This window comes from Melospiza georgiana, chromosome 22 (assembly GCF_028018845.1).
Source record: "Melospiza georgiana isolate bMelGeo1 chromosome 22, bMelGeo1.pri, whole genome shotgun sequence".
Taxonomy (NCBI): Eukaryota; Metazoa; Chordata; class Aves; order Passeriformes; family Passerellidae; genus Melospiza; species Melospiza georgiana.
The window spans coordinates 4,200,127-4,221,165 of record NC_080451.1 but is presented as its reverse complement, the minus strand read 5'-3'; the positions used below and the strand labels follow the sequence as shown (position 1 = coordinate 4,221,165).

Sequence of the window (21,039 nt, the reverse complement as noted above, 5' to 3'; positions counted from 1 at the left end):
TCATCCTTTTCCCAAACCACCTCACCCAAATCATCCCTTTCCAAACATTCCATTCCCAAGCCTTCTATTCCCAAATACTCCCCCCTGAAAACATCCCTTCCCAAGTCATCCCTTCCAAAATCATTCCCACCCAAGTCATCCCTTTCTCAAACCCTCCCTGCCCCAAAAAATCCCTTCCCAAACCTCCCCCACTGATATGATCTCCACCCAAATAATCCCTTTCCAAACATTCCATTCCCTAACCTTCCTTTCCCAAATCCTCCCCCACGCAAAACTTCCCAAATAATTCCTACCCAAATTATTCCTTTCCCAAACCCTCCATACCAAAACATTCCATTCCCCAAACTTCCATTCACCAACCCACCCCACCCAAAACTTCTCACAAACCTTTCCCAAATCCTCCCCACCCAGATCTTCCTTTTACAAACCACATTCCCTCAAACCACACCTGCCCAAATCAGCCATTCCCAAAGCATCCCCACCCCAACCACAACTGCCCAAATCAGCCCTTCCCAAACCTTCCTTTCCCAAAAGCTCCCTACGCAACCATTCCTTCCCAGATCATCTTCTCCCAAATCATGCCTTCCCACACCCTCTCTACCAAAACCACCCATTCCCAAATCTTCCCTTTTCCAAACCCTCCTGACACAAACATTCCCTTCCCAAACCTCTCCACCCATATTATCCCCACACAAATCATCCCTTTCCAAACATTCCCTTCCCTAACCTCCCATTTCCAAATCCTCCCCACCCAAAACTTCCTTTCCCTAATCATTCCCACCCAAATAATCCCTTTCTGAAATATTCCCTTCCCAAATCATCTCTTTCCCAAGCCTTCCCTACCAAAACCTGGCCACCCAAATCATCCCTTCCCACAGCCTCCCTACAGAAACATTCCATTCCTAAATGTTCCTTTCCCAAATCCTCCCCTCCCAAAACTTCCCCATCCATATCATCCCCGCCCAAATCATCCCTTTCCAAACATTCCATTTGCTAACCTTCCATTCCAAAGTGCTCCCTACCAAACACTTCCCTTCCCAAATAATTTCCACCTAAATCCCAACCCCCCCTGCCAGACATTGCCTTCCCAAATCATCCCCACCCAAATCATCCCTTCCCACACCTTCCCTATGGAAATATTTCATCCCAACCTTTCCCTTCTGAACTCATTCCCACCCAAATCATCCCTATTCAGATCATCCCTACCAAGATCTTCCTTTCCCAAACAATCCCCACCCAAACCACACCTGCCCAAATCAGCCCTTTCCTTCTCACACTCTTCCTACCAAAACCTTCCATTACCAAACCATACCTCTCCCAAATCATTCCCACCCATATCATCCCTTTCCCAAACACTGCCTTCCCAAACCTCCCCACCCATATCATCTCTTCTCAAATCTTCTCTTTCGAAACATTCCATTCCCTAACCTTTTATTCCCAAATCTCCCCACCCAAAACTTCCCTTCCCTGATCATTGCCACCCAAATAATCCCTTTCTGAAATATTCTCTTCCCAAATCATCCCTTCCCACAGCCTCCCTACAGAAACATTCCATTCCCAAATGTTCCTTTCCCAAATCCTCCCCACCCAAAACTTCCCTTCCCAAATTATTCCTTTCTGAAGTAATTTCCACCCAAATCATCCCTTTTTCAAATCCTCCCTGTCCAAACCTTCCCTTTCCAAAACATTTCTTTCAAGATCCTCCCCACCTAAATCATCCCCTGCCAAAGCTTCCCAAACCATCCCCACTTAAATCATCCCTTCCCAAACCTTCCTTTCCCAAATCATCCCAACCATCACCCCCACTCAAATAATTTCTTTCCTAATAATTCCTTCCCAAATCCTCCTAACTCAAACATTCCCTTCCAAGATCATCCCTTCCCAAATCATTCCAAACCAGAAATTCTTTTCACAAACCTTCCTTTCCCGAATCAATCATTCTCAGATCATGCCTCCCATGCCAGTCTGTGCTGGTCCCTTCTCACAGCCCACGGCTGCAAAGTTTCCGTGGGCATCATTTGCTCCTTTTTCCTGAGCTGCCCTTGAAGATAGGAGAAATTGGGATGCTTCAGTTATGGAATCATGGGATGGTTTGGGTGGGAAGGGACCTTAAAGCTCATCCTCTTCCACCCCCGCCTTCCACTATCCCAGGTTGCTTCAAGCCCTGTCTCACCTGACCTTGGACACCTCCTTGAACATCTTCATGACTGTCCAACCTGCCTTGAATCTTCATGGACCACCAGAAGAGCTGGATAAGTGGATAAATTCCATTGTTTCCCCCTAGAATGCCATCCCTGGCTGCAGCTGCAGCCCCTTAGCTCCCTTCCCTGTGGGAACCAGCTGGAAACCCAGTGCTCCTCATCCTCCTTCACAGTTTGGAGCCTTCTCAAAGAACTGGGAGAAAGGGTTCAAAATCTTTCCGAAAATTTCCCAAGCCAGAATTTTTAAGAATCAATACATGAGTTTCAGGAGGAAAAATGTAAATAATTTTAAACTTCATCCTTGTCATTGTTTGAAAAGTTTCTTATTTTTATATTATTAGAAATTAGTAATAAGTTTATTACTAATTTTATTTATTACTATTTAGTAGGACTTGTAAAGCCAATCTGTCTTGGTTTGAAAAGACAGGTGTCTGCTAAGGAAAGCAGGATCCTCCCCTGAAGTTCAAAATGTAAACCCCCTCCGTCCAGACTATTATAATTTTGAAATTAAGGGGCTTTCAGGCAAAGATATGGAAGTAGGAATAAGAGCTCTTTATTAGGGAAGAAAATAAAAATAAAATTAAAAATGCAGTAATATAAAACAACACTGACAGAGTCAGAATAGGACTTGACCCCCTGTGTGTCAGGGGGGTGTCCCAGCCCCATCCCAGGGGGGCTCAGCCCTCCTGCAGTGCCAGCTGTGGCTCTGCTGCAGCACGGATCCTGCACAAGGGGGGAGTTTTCCTCTGCAGCTCCAGGGCTGCTGCAGATGGGCCTGGGCTCCCTCTGGCCATGCAGGGCAGCAGAAAGCTGCTCCTCTGGCAATGCAGGGGGCAAAGGCTGCCCTGGTGTCCCAAAGCTCAGATTGGATCCAGGCAGGAATGCTTGGCTCCTCCCCTGGGCGGAGCAACTCCCCATGGGATGATTGAATTTGTTCAGCCATGCAGGGACACTCACTGGCCATGGACAGCAGAGATCTCCTGGAGGGAGGGTTGGTTGTGGGAGAGATAAAGAAAACTGCCCCATGAACAGCAGAGAACTGCCCCAGCTCTAACAGATGGTGATAGAATGGACACCCTCAGCTACGTCTTCTAACCTAAGACACCTTCCTAGGTGGGAAACTGCTTTTCCAGGGAAGTTCAAGAGCAGGAATAGTAATAACAGACCAGGAAAAGTGAACATTTTTTATAGCAGGAATTCGGCTCAGGGAGAAGCTCTCCATGAATTGACCCAATCCCAACTTTTGAAGGTTCAATTGTCAAAATCCTGGATTTGAAAGTCCACTCAGGAGTGCTGGAAATGGATGGTACCCTCTGCTCTAAATGGCAATTTGTGACTGGGGATGAGCAGCAGGAAATGCAGGAGACTCCCTGGACTGACAATGTCTTCCAGCTGTCACCCTCTTCCATCCTTTTCCAGAGAGAAATTTCCAGTTGCTCCACCTCATCTCCTTCCATGGAAATGCTGTTCATATTCCTTACAAATGTTGAACTTTTGTGTTCCCTGTGCAGAACAAGCCTTCCCAGGATGTTTGGCACCATTTCATCCTCTTATCTCCGGAAGATTCCCTGCCTGGGAATTCAGTAATCACCAAAATCCCTTTTTCCACATAGAAGTCACTCAGACATTCATCCAAATCTGCAAATAATGCAAACAATTCCGTGGCACCAGGAAGAGGTGCTGACTCCAGAGAGCTGGGAATCAGGGCCCAGTGTTGGTTTAAACACTCTGCATCGGATTGTGGAGAGAGGAATGAGCCAGAGCAAAATGGAAGGAAAACATGGGGAACTAAGGACCTTAATATGTTGATGGGCAGAGAAGAACTGTCTGGAAGTAGAGAACAGGGAAAAACAGGTCCTGCACCTGGGGAGAAACAACCACCCCAGGCTGGGGGGGACCTGCTGGAGCAGCTCTGTGGAGAAGGACCCAGGGAGAACAAGGTGTCTCTGCCCAGCAGAGCGACCTGGGTACAAAGAGCCAATGGGATCCTGGGACCATCAGGAAGAGCATTCCCAGCAGGCCAGCCAGTGATCCTGCCACTCTGCCCAGCCCTGAGAGGTACCTCTGGGGTGCTGTGTCCAGCTCTGGCTCCTCAGCACAGCAGGGACAGCAGCTCCTGGAGCAGGGCCAGCTCAGGCTGTGAGGATGAGGAGGGCCTGGAGCACCTCAGTGCCCAGGAAAGGCTGAGGGAGCTGAGGCTGCTCAGGCTGTGAGGATGAGGAGGGCCTGGAGCACCTCAGTGCCCAGGAGAGGCTGAGGGAGCTGGGGCTGCTCAGGCTGGAGAGGAGCCCCAGCTAAGAGGGGCCCTCAGGCCTGGCTGTCCCTGTGTGCAGGGAGGGGCAGAGCAGGGCCCAGGCTCGGCTCCAGGCCCAGCAGTGGCACCAGAGCCACGGGCAGGGCCTGAGCCCAGGAATTCCCCCTGCACAGGAGGCACAACTTCTTCTCTGTGCAGTGCCCAGCCCTGAGTAGAGCCCGGAGAGGCTGTGGAGTCTCCTCCCTGGGGACATTCCAGAGCTGTGTGAACATAATCCTACGCCCTGTGCTCTGGGATGGCCCTGCTGAAGCAGGGAGGGGGCACCAGTGACCCACTGTAGATCCTCCAATCTGACCCATCCTGGAGGATCCCTCTTCCCATTCCGGGAGCGCAGTGGAGCCTGTGCTGACCCTGGAGCCATCGGAGCTGCGCTGCATTCCCATCCCTCCTCTCCTTCCTCACCTCCTGCAAGGAGAGAACAGCTGCGTTTTCCTGCCATCTCTTGGGGCTCTTTCATACCTCACCAAATATCATTGCAGAGAGACAAATCACTGTGTTTACAGTGCTCTGTTTACAGAAGATGCTCTCAATTTAGGGGTTTTATTATGATACTTTATTTTTATGGCTCTCTGCATGATCCATTTGTTTGCATTAATTTGAGTCAAAGGTTTCATAATCTGATTATGGGCAGTAGGGCTTGGGAAGAACTTATAAAAAACTCAGAGTCCAGCAATGCACCTGCATTCCTGGGCACTGGCTGGGTTTGCTCCTTGATTCTCAACTTCTTCCTTTCCCAGGGCTTTTTCTGGAGAAGAAAGGTTCTTATGTATCTGTGGCCAGGAAAAGGGACAGTCAAGGTAACACCAGAAGGACTTTGAAGACTTGTTCCTTAACTTCTAAAAGTGTTCCCTGGCTGTGCCCTGTGCCCCAGGACCTGCCTGTTCACGAGTTTAACAGATCCATAGTTACAAAGCAGAGTGATGCAGACTCCCCAGGCAGGTGCAAGAGAGAACTCTTAATTGCAAAACCAGGACTTTTCAAGCAGTTAGGCCTTTATCAGTTACATTCCATTTAAGCACAACAAATGTTATTCAACTAATCACCATAAACCACAATGTGAACATGTAGTAGTTATATAACTTATTTTTCTACCTGTAATTCATCTGAGTCACTTTCCCATAGTCCTTTTCTACTTAGACAAAGCAATAGGCCTGAGCCATATTTTTCAAAGGGTAACAAGGCCCTTATTTTGTAAAGTTTTGCCAATATCAACATCTCCCCCTTTGTTTTTTGTGCGAAGGGTTCATGTACCCTAATGCCAAAACAGTCTGCACCTGTAATAATCTTATTCAGACTATTACTGGTCATCTGCTGGACACAGGATAAGATACAAGGAACACAGATCACAATCAATAAAAACCCCATCAAATATAACCATGCCACTGACAAAGACACTCACAGCAGAGGAAAACAAAAAGATGGTGTCCAATGTCCCCAGGAAATGGAAAGAAATGGCTCCTCTTCCAAAGTTCATATGGCTGGAGCTCAGAGGCCATGCTGTTTAGGTAGGAGGAAGTCCATTAGATAGAAATGCTGTCTTTGACATTACTGATTGTCCTTCTGGAAGCATGGAACAGGGAATAACTGAAGAAGGTCAGCAAGAACACAATACAGAGGGTGCAGTGCGACACAAGCAGGCTGCCTTCGTGAGCTTCCAGACAAGGCCATGTCCTGGCAGTCCTGCCCCTGCTCCTGCACTGGCACCAGGGCTGGGCTGTGATTAGGTCATTTCTTCTCTCACTGGGCCTCATCTCCTTGGAGGCAATCAATGTTTGTCCAGACAAGCAGGTAACCACTTTAGACCTGTTGGCAATAAAAACACATGCCTACGTTCTCCCTTAGGTTAGTAAATCAGCTCGGCCTTGCCATTGCACATCCATGGTGGATCCTTATGTAAAACTTCTAGAAACTGGTTCTGTCATAGCCAGCATTGTTCAGAGTGTCGCAACCTTCCCGAAGAAGCGTCTTGAAAAAGACACCTTGGGGGCACAGGCACGTCTGTGCTCACACCAGGTGATTTCAGCTTTTCTACAATCCAGTCAATCCAGAAGGAGAGACAGGGTCATGGTGTGGTGTTCCAAGGGAACCCTTTATTGAGCTTCCTCCTCAAAGGAATCCAAGGACAAAAGAGCCAGTCAAGCAGCGAAAGCAAGGGTTTATATAGGGATCTCGAGGGGTGGGACAGAACACCAGGGCCAATGGGATGAGGGCACAGGGGTGGAGCAAAGGGGAAGGGCCAATGGGATACAAGGAATCAACATAAAAACCCAAGGAGCGCGGGGGACGCTCTTTTTGTTCACCATAACCAAAGGGGTTGTGGCTTTGGGGTCAGTCCTCCAGGGGAGTGCAGCAGGCTTTTGCTTGGCCAGATTTCTGGCCTCCACAGGTTCTGTATCTGCAAATCTTCAGAGCCGTATCGCTCTGTCGGGGATCAAAATTGATGATCTGCTTTCAGAAATTCTTGTATAAGTATTGCATTAACTAAATGTTCTTGAGGAGCCGTATTCCCCCTTCTTTGTTTTTTCAACATGCACGTCTCTCACTATGAACACGAAGGCAACATAAAAGTAAAGCAATGTGGCAAAGCAATAAACTCACACCAAGCAAAAATAAGCAAGGTAATACATGTAATAATTAGCACACGAGAAAAAGCATTGTTATTTAGAATGATGCATCATCAATTGCCTAAATACTGTACCATCACCGAGAGTCTGCAATAGCTGGCAAACCCTGATTCACAATGAGGACCCAGAGAACCCTTCCTGGGAAAAGTTTCCAGGTTTACCTCAAAAGGGGGTCCAGCTTTTATAAGCCCAAATTGGCAAGTCAAAGTGACCTGAGTACAGCTTTAATGCAGAAAACACCTGGGTCTGTTGGCATACTTCCAACCAGCTAGGGCTGGGGCTTGGCCTTAACTGGAAGGCTTTCCCTAACATATCCTATGAACAAGCCTTTAGTAATAGCAGTTGGGAAAGTTCCTTAAAATTATACATGTCCTTCAGATAGCTACCAACGGTACGGGAAAGTTTGTAAAGCAGCTGGCATTGTCATTCATCCTTAGCTAGGCAGTCAATGGTACCACAAACATACTCCAAACAACCAAAGCAATGCATGTGCCAACCTCAAATAATATCCTATGGATAATGCCCATTATGAAAAGTCAGTGAATTCACACTGTGCTAAGAAGTTGAGAGTATGTTTTTCCACACATCTATGCATATATGAAAATAAAGCAAAATAAAAGCAAGAAACAAAGTTCTAAACAGCTTACAATTAATAGCAGCCATAATCTGGAATTGTTACTCATTCCTCTGTGTTACCTATGGAAGATAAAACAGCAAAGATTGTTATGAATAATTACGTTAATTGATCAATGTAGAATGTTTAAACCCATAGAATTTTCTTTGAAATTAAGGATCTAATAAACTGCATCCTCACATATTTTTACACAACCTAGTATCTTATATTCTTAAACAGTTTCTTACCAAATTCTTCATCATAACTGTTTCAGTCAGTTCCATCTTGTCTCTATAACAAAATAACTGTATCTTGTCATTTAAATAAGCACATTTCAACAGATCTTAAACTTAATGTCACCCAAACGTAACAAAAAGTACCCCTAACAAAATTTAAAGTTAACATTACTGAAACTGAACAGAAATTAATCTTAATAGAATTTAAACTTAACAGAGCTTAAAATAATGGACTTAAACTGAGTAACACTTCACTTAAACTTGACAGAAACTAAATTTAACAGAACTTAACAGAACTTAAATTTAACAGAACCTAAACTTGGCAGAACTTAAAATTAAAGAACTTCAAATTAACAGAACGTAAACCTAACATCACTTAAATTTAACAGAACTTAGAACTTAACATCACTTGAATTTCACAACACTTAACAGAAATGAACCTCAACATCACTGAAACATAACAGAACTGAAAATTAACATCACTTAAATTTAACAAAACTAAAGTTAGAGTTGAGAGTGTTCCTTTCAAAATTTCAGAAACAAAAGAATTTAACTAAGTTTGACTCCATCATTACAAGAAAGCTGTTGAAAATTTATCATACAACAGTTAAGTATCAATGAACAATATGCAGGCAACCAACTGATTTGTAACTTAAATAGCAGCAACCTGGGTTTACTGGAGAGATTATAAAGGTGTGGCAAATGCATTTATGATGCATTAAATGCATTAAATGATTTTATATTATTTATTTTAGAGAATAGCTCATGGTAAGTGCAAATATTATTGAAAATACTTGCTTACAGTCAGGACTTTTCTGGTGTAAGTTTGCCAGGGTTTATTCAGGTGCAGCTTTACTCAGAAAAATGACAACAGTGTATATCTTGCCAAATTGTACTTCAAACCTGTTCAGTTCCAAGATGGTAAGACAGCTTTTCAAGACTGTCTGTACAATAGATTTTGGATTATTAAAGGTAATGAGATATAAATATTTAGGAATAAAACATCAAATACCTATATAATACTGCCACGAGTTTTGCACATGTAGCTCAGTTAGGTCAGTGAGTGTGTGAGACTGACATGTGGAACTAAACTGCTACAAAGTCATGGTTTCAGATTATCCTAAAGGAATGAGCTACTGTTTACTGTACTTGTGGTCCATCAATTTAAACTGTTTTAATATCAACTCCAATTTCAATTTATAAGTGGCAAGGAAGAATAACTATGTTTGAATCACTAAATAGCTGTACCTAACCAAAATGCTGTCACATGTGTCTACATGGCAAAAGATTCACAATAAAATTAGTTCATCAAAGCTGTGAGGTAAAAAGCAAGCGAACAGGTGAAGCCAGCACAATTCTGCCTGCCTTTACAGTAGAGAGTCATGAACTAATTATATCTAATTCTCTAATAGCTTCTGCAGATAACACTCAGGGTTTGCCTTCAAGTGAGCACAGGAATGCCTAATTTATGAGTGGCAATTGCTGTGGCTTAACATTGTGTTACATTCATATCCACCTGAAATATTTCCAAGGAGGGATCTACTGAATTTTCTAAGGAGCCACAATATCTTACAAATATGAATCTTCCTGTCCACAAACTAAAACATTAGCCACACAGTGATAAATGTGGCTCTTAGTGTATCGACTTGCAAATATTTTTCCAGGTATACAAATTTCTAATTTTCATGGTAACAGCTAACATCATTATAACTTAACAAATGATTGGTATTAATTCAGTCCAATCAGACTTTTAAATCGAAATTCCTGAAAAGGGAGTATTCATCCCACATGGCAAGTTTTACCAATCATGCACTATATCAGCATTTCTGTTGAAGAATTTAGACCTTGCTAAGCAGCTTCAAAGCAAGAAATTTCATAATGCAAACAGCATGTGGAATGGCATTACCTTCACACACCTAGCCTTGCATCTCTCCAGTAAACAATCCTTTCAAAATCCACAGCTCACTGAAAAAACAAGGTTAGTTTTAACAGAGTTCTGGTAATGATGTCTGTGTTATGGGGTTTGAGTGTGCAGCATCACCCGTTAACTGAATGACAGTCTCCTGTCCCACTCTCCACAGGTCTCTGATAACAGAGTAGCCCAACTCCTTGTAAGCAGGTGGGCACACAGTAATAACCAACAGATCTGCATGTTTCAACGTGTCCTCTTGCCATTCTGACAGTGATGTGCTGCAACACCAGCATTCTGGGTAGACTGTAACTCTGCCATGTGCCCCTGGGTTACGGTTCCAGGGCTGGAAGAGTAGGCTGAGACAGGAGCTACATGGGTGCTGTGTTCACCTGCGTGGTGCTCCTGGGACACTCAGAGCTTCAAGAAGGTACAGCCTCTGACCAGGGGAAAGCCTCTTCCCCAAAGGGATGGATGGGGACAGGAGGCGGTAGAGGATGAACCAAAGCAATGGTACCAGTTCTGGAGACTGGGAGAAATAGCTGCAGATGTAGTTGGACTGCATCTCTCAGTGCAAATCCCAAACCAGTGCCAACATGTAACAGAAACACACTCCTGCCATTGCAGCCACATGGTGTGGAGAGAGACCAGCAGCAACACCATCAAGAGCTGCCCAGGAGCTGCTTGGGAAGAGGCTGCAAATAGTGCCTATGGTCTTTGCTGCTAAATGAGCCTTTGCTGCTAAATTCCTGAGGGCCTCCTTCTGTGGCCCTTAGGAATGATAAATTTGGCATTACTCAGCAAAGAGCCCCAGCTTTTCCCCTGCTGCAGGATGGCACATGCCATCCTGGAACTCCTCTAAGGGGTCTGTAGCTGCAGACCTGCATCAGCAGGGGGGTGTTGAGAGAAAATAGAGTTAGATGGGACAGGTAAACTGCACCTACAAGAAAAGTCTGGCATGGGCTCCCCCCAGGACCTATGAGCACCCAGAAGAAAAATGTGTAGATTCTGATTAAACTGTGGAAAATCGTTTAAATGCAACTGAGAACTTTTGCACAATCTAAAACATAAAAGACAGTTTTGGACACCAGGTTTCCAGGTCACATTCTGCTGGAGAAGCAGAGGTATCTTTCAGATCCAGAGGATCCTCAGCTGCAGGGAAATGGCCCTGGGAGCCTGTGATGCTGGATCTCAGTCCCTTTGGGCTGTCTGCAGAAGCAGGGGAGAGGGAGAGCAACACGTAATCAGCAGATTAACTTTGTGTCAGAGCAGAAAAACCCCTGAAGCAGCTTCTGGTCCACAGCTGGAGCAGAGAGCCTGCCCTGAGCAAGGCAAACTTTGCTGTCACGCTGCAGGCATCGTTTGAGGCTCGCTGGCTGGGCACCGTGTCTCCCCACCATCATTTTAAGAGACAGAGAGGAGATGGTTTCTTCCTCCTGAAAGATAAATGCCTCCAGATTGTAGCCACTCGACAGGTCCACTGAAATTCATCAGTTCTGACTTGAAATGAAAGCTGTAATAAATCTCCCTGTTGAATAGGAGATCAAAGGCAGATCATTAGAGTTCTTGGATTACCCAGTGAGAGTGCACTTCCATCAGCCACCGTGCTGCCAGTCCCCCGTGTCCAGAACGACCCCTTTGACAGTGCAGCTTTGACTGTAAAGAAAAGGACAGCTTTCCTATGAGAAGGTCTGGGTTGTGCCCCTCTCCTTTATCCACCTGTTCCTTGACTTCTGTCAGACAGCTCTGTGAGGCTCGTGTCCACATCCTTTGGCAGCCACAAGAATGGAGAGTGGTGTTGCTCCACCCACAGGCACAACAGAAGAATTTGGTGTTGGCCAAGGCCTCAGTGAAAGCTCTTCCCCACATCAAAAACTTCCTGCATTTTCTTTCCAGGGAAGGGAAGTCCTCCCCAAGACTTGGGAACTATCCCAGCTCAGCTGCTCTTCTTTAATTAAAGACAGACCTCAAAACTGCAAAGTAGAGCCCTGGAACCCTTCAGTGGGACCAGGTGTCCATATCACTCCTCTCTCTGGAGGGACGTAGGATGTTGTACTGATTTTACACTCTGTTCTGAGGATTCCCAGCAGGAATCAGGAGAAATCTCTATCTCAGCCTCTCAAAACATATTTGTTTGCAACAGCCTATGATATGGCCACAGTCTCAATAAGCTCCTCAGGGAAAACATCCCCCTTTCCCAAATCTGTGTGAGTTAACCCCTTCTCTCTGCTTGGGCCATGAGATCCCGAACTCAGCCAGCCCCTGGGCTTCCTGCTTTCTCATTTCAATCTCAGCAGCCGTGTTCACACATCCAAGCTGGCATCTGTATATGGGTGCAGGGGAAGGTTGTGCAGGAGGAGCATAAGGTAGGGAGGTTTCAAGCTGCAGGTGGTGGCATCCTATCAGCAATACAGCTGCTGGTCCACCCTTCCTGGCTCCTTGGTGCTGTCAGGGAGGATCTTCTCCCAGCCTAATGCTGATCTGGTGAGACAGTTGTGCCTAAGCCAGCTGGAGGATGCTGGAGAGCAAATTCTCTAAATACTAACAGCATAAGGCAAATAGGTCTTTTCCAATGCCCTGACCTGTGGTTTGCTAGATTTTCACCAGAACAAGCTGGAAACCATCATCTGATGTCCCTGGCTCAGCACAGTTGGGCTTTGCTTCACTGCAGCAGAGCTGGATCTGGGCTGTGGGCTGCATGCCCAGCCATGCCTGGGGACAGCAAGGGGACCAGGCCCTGCAGAAGCCACACGGAGGGAACTTTATCTCCATGCAAAACGCGTTGCACACAACAGAATGAATTTCATCCCTGGAAATATTTTTTCCCCCTGAGACCAGGTTTGCTGAGCTTAGGTCTGAAATGAGGGACCATAATAAGTCCATTAGCTTCAGAGGAGTTATCCTGAGCACATATTCGGCCTGTGATCCTTCATTTTACAAAGGGCTAAACATGGAGAGGATATAGCAGCGGAAGAGAGAACCTCTGCCATTTTGCACGGCTGTGATGTGAAAATCAGTGCTGGGGTGAAAGTGGGGTTATGTAGGACTTATTTCACTGACTGAAATACGTGATCCTGGTAATCAAGCTTCTCATGCTGTAGCTGCTCTTTGTTCTGCAGGATGGGGCATGGGGTGTCTTACACCAAAGGGTGCCTGGGGACATGGAGTATGTGTGTTGGGGGTGTCCCATGACACTGAAAGTCCTGCAGCTGGGTATCCTGTGATACACCCTACCACACAAGTTATCCTCAGTTGCAGGGTATCCCAGAGAATGGAAAGTCCTGACAACACAGATATTGATACAAGACACTGAGCACCCTGAGAAGAGACACTTTGGGTGGACTTGTACTGGATACCAGCTTGGCCGGCTGCAGGGAAATATCTGCAGCTGGGCAGAAAGCCTCATAAAAGGTCCCAGCACTGGGGCTCTGATAATGAAGAAACAGCCCAGAGTTTTGGAAGCCCATGGCCTGACTTCTGAAGTGCAAACCAGCACAACACCCCCCATTACTCAGCTCACCCTGGGAGCAGCCCCAGCCCTTTATGTCACCTCCAGCACAGAAGGTTTCCTGGACCCCCAAGCACAGCTCCCGCCGGACACTCGCACAGATGAAACTGCTGAGCAAGATCAAACACAAACCATTCCCCAGGCTGCCCCCCCGCCACCCCCGACTGCTCCAGCTGCCTGATAATCCCTCTGACTGAAAGGGAACCTGAACCCTGAGTGGTTTTGTGCACTGGGAAATGGAGCTGAGCCCCTAAACCCTCTTTGTGCTGGGATAATGGTCCCGGTGCCCTCCATCCCCACACTGTCCCCATCCCCACTGGCACTGACCAGCCAGGAAGATGAGCTGTGGAGCTGTCACCACTCTGAGCTTCAATCCAGCATAAACCAAACTTTTTGTTTGAGGTAGTAGTTTGAAAAAAAAGCAAAAAAAAAAAAAAGCATATGTCTTTGATCTTGAATAAAGCTTTTATCACAGCGCCTTCAGTCCCGGTGAGCGAAGGGGATTATCTTTCTTTCGCACAAAAGTTCACCTCCCAGTGCAGGTCACGGGAGGAAGATTTCACTGGAGTGGGAGGCGTTTTCTCCAGGGCATTCACCTCAAGTCCAGCAGGCAGCTGCTCCCAGGGAAACCTTTTTATGAGCTAACCTACTGCCTCAAATCCTTTCACATGCAAAGGGAACAAAAATAAGAACCCTCCAGAAGAAAGAAGTAGACGCAAACTCCCTGACAATCACTGCCAGCCTCATTTAGCAGCAAAGACCTCAGCTCAGCATCCTGCCAGCTCTGCTAACTCCCAGTGAGCAGCTAGGACTCAGGGAAGTCACTTGAGACATTATCCTGGCCCAAATCCAGCCTGCATGCAGAGTAGGGACTGGATTTAGCCTTGGACAGGGTCTGCTCTGGATCTGGCCAAGGGTGTCCCCATGATGCTGCTCCCCATGTCAGGCAGGCTGATCCATGAGGATCATCCCTTTACCCACAACAGGTTAATGCCAGAGGTGTTTGCTGCCTGGAATGGGGCTCATTACCTGAGCTCTGGGCAGCCTCCCTGCCCTCACCTGCCCTGCCTATGCATCAGACAGGCAGTGCTGGATAATGGGATTTGCTGAAAGCGCCTCAAAACTGCTGCCTGTTCCCAGGGTCTGGCAAGAACTGGGGGCAGGAGGCAGCATCACCAGCACACTGTAACCTGCCCGTGGGGGCACACAGGTAGGCAGGGCTGCCTGAGGTGCAGCACCCACCTCCACTCTCCTCCAGCCTTCAGGAGCCTTGGGGAGCAGGGTGCTGCCTGGTCAAGGAAGGGTGCTGTGGTGGTAGAGGCCCAAGTTCTCCTACTCCCATGGACAGGGACATTAATGAAAGTGACAAATATGCTTTGACAATATGCTTTCTTGTTCATCCAAGAAGTAATTAACTTAAGTGAAGCAATTAGGTAAACTTATCAAGTGAAGTTTGCAGCACCTTAAACAAGAGGCTAATTGGGATAGGAAGGAGTGGAGATAAAAAGGAGATAGGATGAAACTCCCAAAAGGGGCCTGGAGGTCCCCAGGGGCTGAGGGTGCTGAAGGCAAGGGGGAAATTCTGTAACGGGGATGTCTGGAATGAAGCATCCCTCCTCCCATCGGTACCTCTGAAATTGTCCCTCCTGCTCTTCTCAGGACACAGGCAAGAGGAAAAGACACGGCCCCAGGAGTCTGCTAAGAGCAGTGGTAAGAGATGAAGGGATCGATGGGGACCCCCACTGTGTACAAGAGACTGTACAAGCAGGTCTCAAAGCATTTGCTGCTAATAACAGGTAAGGCAGAAGATGGACATGGACACTCAGTGATGGACTCCCTGCAGGGACAGCAAAGACACAAGTGGCTGTGTCTCATTCTCAGCCTTCTTCACTAGAGGAGCAAGAAGGGCTGGGGTGTTCTGCTGGGACAGATGGTCACAGGGCTCTGTCCCATGGAAAGGTGGGACAGAGGCATGGAGAGAAGTGTCATGGCCCAGAAATACTCCTGGAAGCCTGTGTGCTCCCAGGACCCCATCACTTTATAAAAGACATAAAATTCTGAAAAAGGTCCCTCAAGAATGACAGAGAATCAGCACAGCCACGCCAGGCACCAGCCCCCTGTCATGTTTGGAAATGGATGGTGTCCCCTGGCCAGTGGCACTCCCTCAGGCAGTTGGTGCCACCATACCCCTCTGCTGTGTCCAGCTCACTGCCCTACCTTTCAAGTCAATGAGCTGCTAAGTTTTAAGATTTAATTTCCAGATTTCAGAAGAATCCATGGCACAATCCACTTTTAAAGGTTGCTAAGGTGTCAAATCAACATGCAATACTATAAATCATTAATGCACCCCTGTGTTGCAATGAAGCTGGAATATTTTAATCACTGAATAATGAAGTCAATACTCACAAATCTCAGCTGTCATTAGAAATTCACATGCCTCTGTGCACCCTGCTGGAGAGGAAATTTTGCAAGTGGACTGGATTTACCCAGAGAAGTGCAGGCAGAAGCACCGCAGCAGCAGTGGGACACAAGTGGGTGGGTTTTGCAGCTCAGTTTTGCGACCAGCAGTGAGTCAGCAGGCTGCTCTGAGCAGCATGATGGACTCATTGCAAGGGCATGTAGTGATAGGACAAAAGGGAATAGCTTTAAACTGACACAGAAAATTTATATTATTAGGAAGAAATTCTTCCCTGGCAGGCTGGTGATGCCCTGGCACAGGTTGCCAGAGCAGCTGTGGCTGCCCCATCCCTGGAAGTGTCCAAGGCCAGGCTGGACAGGGCCTAGAACAACATGGGAGAGTGGAAGGTGAACACAGGGGGTAGAATGGGATAAGCTTCAAAGTCTTTCCAACCCAAATCTCTTTGAGATTCTGTGATTGCTAAAAGAAAGAAACTCGAGCTAACCCCTGATGTGGTTCCTGGTAGAAATAACAGTGGCTAGAGCATTTACAGCTTGGATGAGCATTGGGGTTTTGAAGTGAACACTACTGACTGCTCACCTTGGTACCAGGAGAGTTTTGCCACTCCCACTGAGAACAGTCCAGAGTGGGAATGTCCTGCATCCAGGACCAGACACCATCCTAGAGCTAGAAAAGTCCTGGAGACAACAGTGTGGAGAGAACCAGAAAGGGCAGATCTGGAAGGTGGTGAACAGAAGGCAGAAGGGCAAAGTTAGCACAGTTCTGTGAATGCTGGGACATGCCTGCAGGCAGCAAGAACCACTGTGTCCCTGGCACAGATGGAGCATGTGGCTTGGAGCTGCAGCAACTGTGCGGGGGGCAGGAGGGATGGCCCTGCCAGGGAGAAGAGGAACAGGCATTAGGCACTACTGAGTAACACCAGCTTCCCCAAAGAAAGGAAACCTCTGCAAGTACAGCATCAGGATGGCAAACAGCCATAGCCAGCACAGAGGCTGAACACAGACAGAAGTGCTGATGTTTCTGCCTGCCCCAGCTAGGATGTTCACAGTGATTGCTCAGGTGTGTGGTGTGATAACAAGCCTGAGGCCCCAGCATTGCAACAGGGCTGCTATCCACCTGGATGTCTGAATACTAATGGAGCCTGCATGGTCAGATGTTGAAGTGGGGGGAGAACGACCAATCCTTTGATGCATCGAACTCAGGTTTATTGATCGATCAGCCAGTTTAAATAATAGTGTTAACGAACTTAATGCATATTCCAAAATCCAGGTTCATGATAGGCTAACAGAGAAAACTCTAACCACTCCTTTTGTTTTACAATACCGATAATTGTTTACACAAAACAAAACCAGTGTTCCCACTGTGATATGAGAGGTTCCCAAAACTTCCATATCTGTTCCCAGGTGCCATCTTTTCCCAGAGAGGGTGTTACACTTGTTATGGGAAGACTGCCTGAGAACCTTATTGTTTATAAAGTGATGCCTGAGAGAGTCTAATTGTTTATAGTAATCAGCCTGGGAACTGCTTTTGGAACTGCTTCACAACTACCTTTTACTTTTCTCTCAATTGCATGGCTTCATGGCCTTTTTCTTTAAGCCATGCCTGAACTAAACTCTCCACAGTCAGATGAACATCACCAGGACAAGAGGGACAGAGGGACAGAGGGACCTATCGCTTGATACTTCCAGAGCTGGGTCCAAATCACATTAAGACAGAGCTGGTAGGACCTGTGGGAAGTGGAATAGGTGAGAAACTGCCTCTTTGTTTCATCATAAAAGGAGGAACAGTCATAACAGTGCTCTCACAGGGTTGTTGCAGTGGGTACAGAGCTGTCAAATGGTCACCTGAACCGCAGGAAACCTCCCTGTGGCTCAGGCTGAGGTACCACACACCCTGGATAAGTGGCATAACTTTTGAGTCAGATATTCCTTCCTCAAGAACGCGGTGAGACAAACAGTCCACCTTGAGCTGTCCTGCTCCAACCTGTCTTGGCACGAGGATTGCACTGAAGCCCACACTTAAAAGTCTTTTGGGTTTGCTCCATATCTTCTCTAGCTGAAGAATGGAAGCAGCACTCTTGAGTTCATGATTTGCTTAGACTGGAGAGGGACATTTTCAGAGGCATTGTAGTGACAGGACAAGAGGAAATGGCCTTAAGGTGAATGAGGGTAGATTTAGAATGGAAATTAGGAAGGAATTCTTCCCTGTGAGGGTGGGGAGGCCTTGGCACAGGTTACCCTGAGAAGCTGTGGCTGCCCCTGGATCCCTGGCAGTGCCCAAGCCTGGGTTGGATGGGGATTGGAGCAACCTGGGATAATGAAAGGTGTCCCTGCCCATGGCAGGGGGTGGAACTGCCACTGTGGAACTGGGTGGGCTTTTAGGTCCTGTCCAATCCAAAACATTGTAAGCTTCTCTGATAGTTCTCTGTTCCAGTTAGAGAAAAACAGTTAAAGCCATGGATTCAATCCTCAGGGGAAAAATTGAAGAGATATGCCAAAAATTTGCAATCACAGAGTAAATGGAGGTTGAACAGAAGCTCTGAAAATCACCTACTTCACCACAACACCTTGCTCAAATCATTGCTGTACCTTTTTCTCCCAACTGCACTAAGCCCTCAGAGATGGCACACTGGTGGTGCTGGTCACATCTCAGGGTGTAACAGCAGAGAGGCACAGCAGGACACACAGCTGGCATCCTTCTATGGGTGACATCAACATCAACAGTGCCCATCAGATTTCCCTTGTTTTGCTCTTTTTGAGGTAATGATTTAACTGTTGGAGTTTCCTAGAACTGCCTCCCTAGATAAGGGGGGCCTGGAGCAAGTCCTGCCAACCAATCCCTAAATTAATTCCAACCTGGACAACACGAAAGGCTTTGCAGCAGTGTAACAGGGTTTGGCCCTCCAACAGTGATAGCCAAAATATTTACTTAAAATATAAGGGGATACAGTGCTCCAAAGGGATTTCTTTCCCTCTCAGGCTGCTGCAGAAATGTTCATGTGGCTGGCAGAGGATTTCCACCTTTAGGGCATGAGTCCAGTCACCTCTGAAGAGGGGACCCTGAGTGAGCTGGACCAACATGGCAAATCCCATTTCCTCATCGATTTTCTTGAAGGATGCTTTGGAGGTAGCTGGGTGTATCTATTTGTGTGAACAAGGGATATTAGAGACTCATGCCGTGAGATTATAATCAACACCAAATGTTGTTCTCTCCTAAACCCCTCTTTTAAGGCGTTAACAACTTTAAAAAAACCCAGCTCTTTGTGCTGGAGATGTCTCAAGCTTCATCACAGATTAAAGGAGTTTTTTTGGGAAATCTGAGCCAAAATCTCTGTGGCTGTGTTCTGCATTATCTGACCTTGCATTTAAAAAAAAGTGAGGTGGGGAAGCACACCCTGTTAATACTGTTTTTTGTCATAATCCTCTTCTTCCATCATCCTGCCCAGCAACAGCTGCCTGGGTCTGTCCCTGCCCCTCCTCTGAGATAAGGCTTGTGTGTGCACCTTCCTGCTCCCCCCTTTCCCACTGCAGCCATCCAGTGCCCTGATCCACCTGTGCAGGCATATAAGATGCCCTCCTAGACCATCCCTTGGACAGGCAGCTGGGAATCTCTGGGCCCCCCATCACCTCCCTGCTGCCTCCAGGGCAGGGCGGCCACGCTGAGTGCCCGTTCTCAGTGCCAACAGGGCCATCAGCAATGCCAGGACAAGGCTGGAGGCAAAGAGGTTCAGCAGACAGGGGGATCATGCGGGCCATGATTCCACAGGGCTGTGAGGGGAAACCTCATCCAGCCTGTCCAGGACATGCAGGAAAGAGCATGGAGGAAGACTCAGCAGGAGAGCTCACTGCAGTCAGGGAGTGACATGGCACAGTCAGCAGGGCCAGAAAAGGGCATTTTCTTAAATAGAGTAACCCCTCAATGAGCAGAGACCTGCCCCAAACACACAAGACCAGAGGGTGGAGATAGCTCCCCTCAGAGCAGGGAGGAAGACTGCGCCAGCCCTCATCACTGCCCCAGATTAAACAGCTTGTTCAGGATCCTCAGAGCTCCAGCAGTGTGGTTTCATCCAGGGCACTGCCATCAGTGCTGGGGCTCAGTGGGGCACAGGGCCAAGCCAGCAGAGGTGCTCTGAGGATCAGAGATCACTGGAGATGCCAATGTCTGAACCCTCAGAGCCCAGACAGTGTCCCTAAGGGATGAGAAGATCCTACAACTCCTGCTGAAGCCTATCACCAGCTTAGGGCTCCATTCATCTCCCTCATCTGCAGCCATTGATTCCAGCTGCTTTTGGATTCTTTTTGCTTCCCATCATGGCAGACATCAGTTTCCATATTTAAACCAACACCAGTTAGTCCCCACTCAAAATACAGCCTGGGGAATCCTTCCAGCCCAGGGGAAGGGATTGTTCCCAACAGGAGACCTCTCTCTGCAAGCACCTGGCCTGAGCACAACCCCAGGAATGAGCCTGTGACACAGAAAAAGGAAATTGTGTTCGATTGCTCTGGCAAGATGAGCTGCCTGCTCCCTGAGGGGAAGGGGAGTGCAGGATCCCTGCTGGTGTTGCAGGGTTTTGGAAGGGGCAGAGGAGCCAGGCAGGCTCAGGGACAGGAACACAGCAACAGCAGTGCGTGGGGCTGTCCCAGGGCTGTGTCCCACATCCCTGTGTGGGCTGTGGCTGACACATGGAGAAGTGCAGGGACCTGAGCACCCCATCACTTCCCAGAGCTGCTCCAAATGCTCAAAATAATCTCTGGAGCACCTGCAATTCTTTGCTAAGTGCTGAATCATCTTCCTGCAATGTTTGCATTAGGAATGCAGGAGTGGTAGAGCCCTTTGCAGAGAGCCAGGGAGGCGGGGACAGGTACTGGCACCCAGCAAAGAGAGTATCAGCAGGAATGTGCTCTCTGTGCTACCTGCTCTGCTGGCCCTGCTAAGTGCCAACACTTGGCAAACAGCTGGGCACATCCCAGAGGGACACAGGCTGAGTCTTGACGCATGGCAAGCCTGAGGGTTTAGTTTCATCACCATTAAATGAGTCACTGCCAACCCCCAAAGCAAGTCCCCTCTGTCCTCATCCTCCACTAGAGCTGCAGGGAGACCCAGTCTCACTTGTGCAAAGCTCCTGGAACCCCAAATCCAGTCCCCTACCACGGATTCCCATCAGCTCTTGGCCTGCTGTACCACCAATGATGTGAACCAGCTCATTGTGGGAACA

At 47.5% G+C, this 21,039-nt stretch overlaps 1 long non-coding RNA gene across 1 annotated transcript; it reads right to left on the bottom strand.

Moving 5' to 3' along the window:
• Window positions 1-5,089: 5,089 nt before the first annotated feature.
• Window positions 5,090-16,755, bottom strand: LOC131092674 (uncharacterized). Its single transcript, XR_009115511.1, has 3 exons — window positions 16,404-16,755; window positions 7,787-7,835; window positions 5,090-7,057 (listed from the first exon to the last, which is right to left on the bottom strand). It is a non-coding gene; the product is annotated as an uncharacterized LOC131092674 (long non-coding RNA).
• Window positions 16,756-21,039: the final 4,284 nt, after the last annotated feature.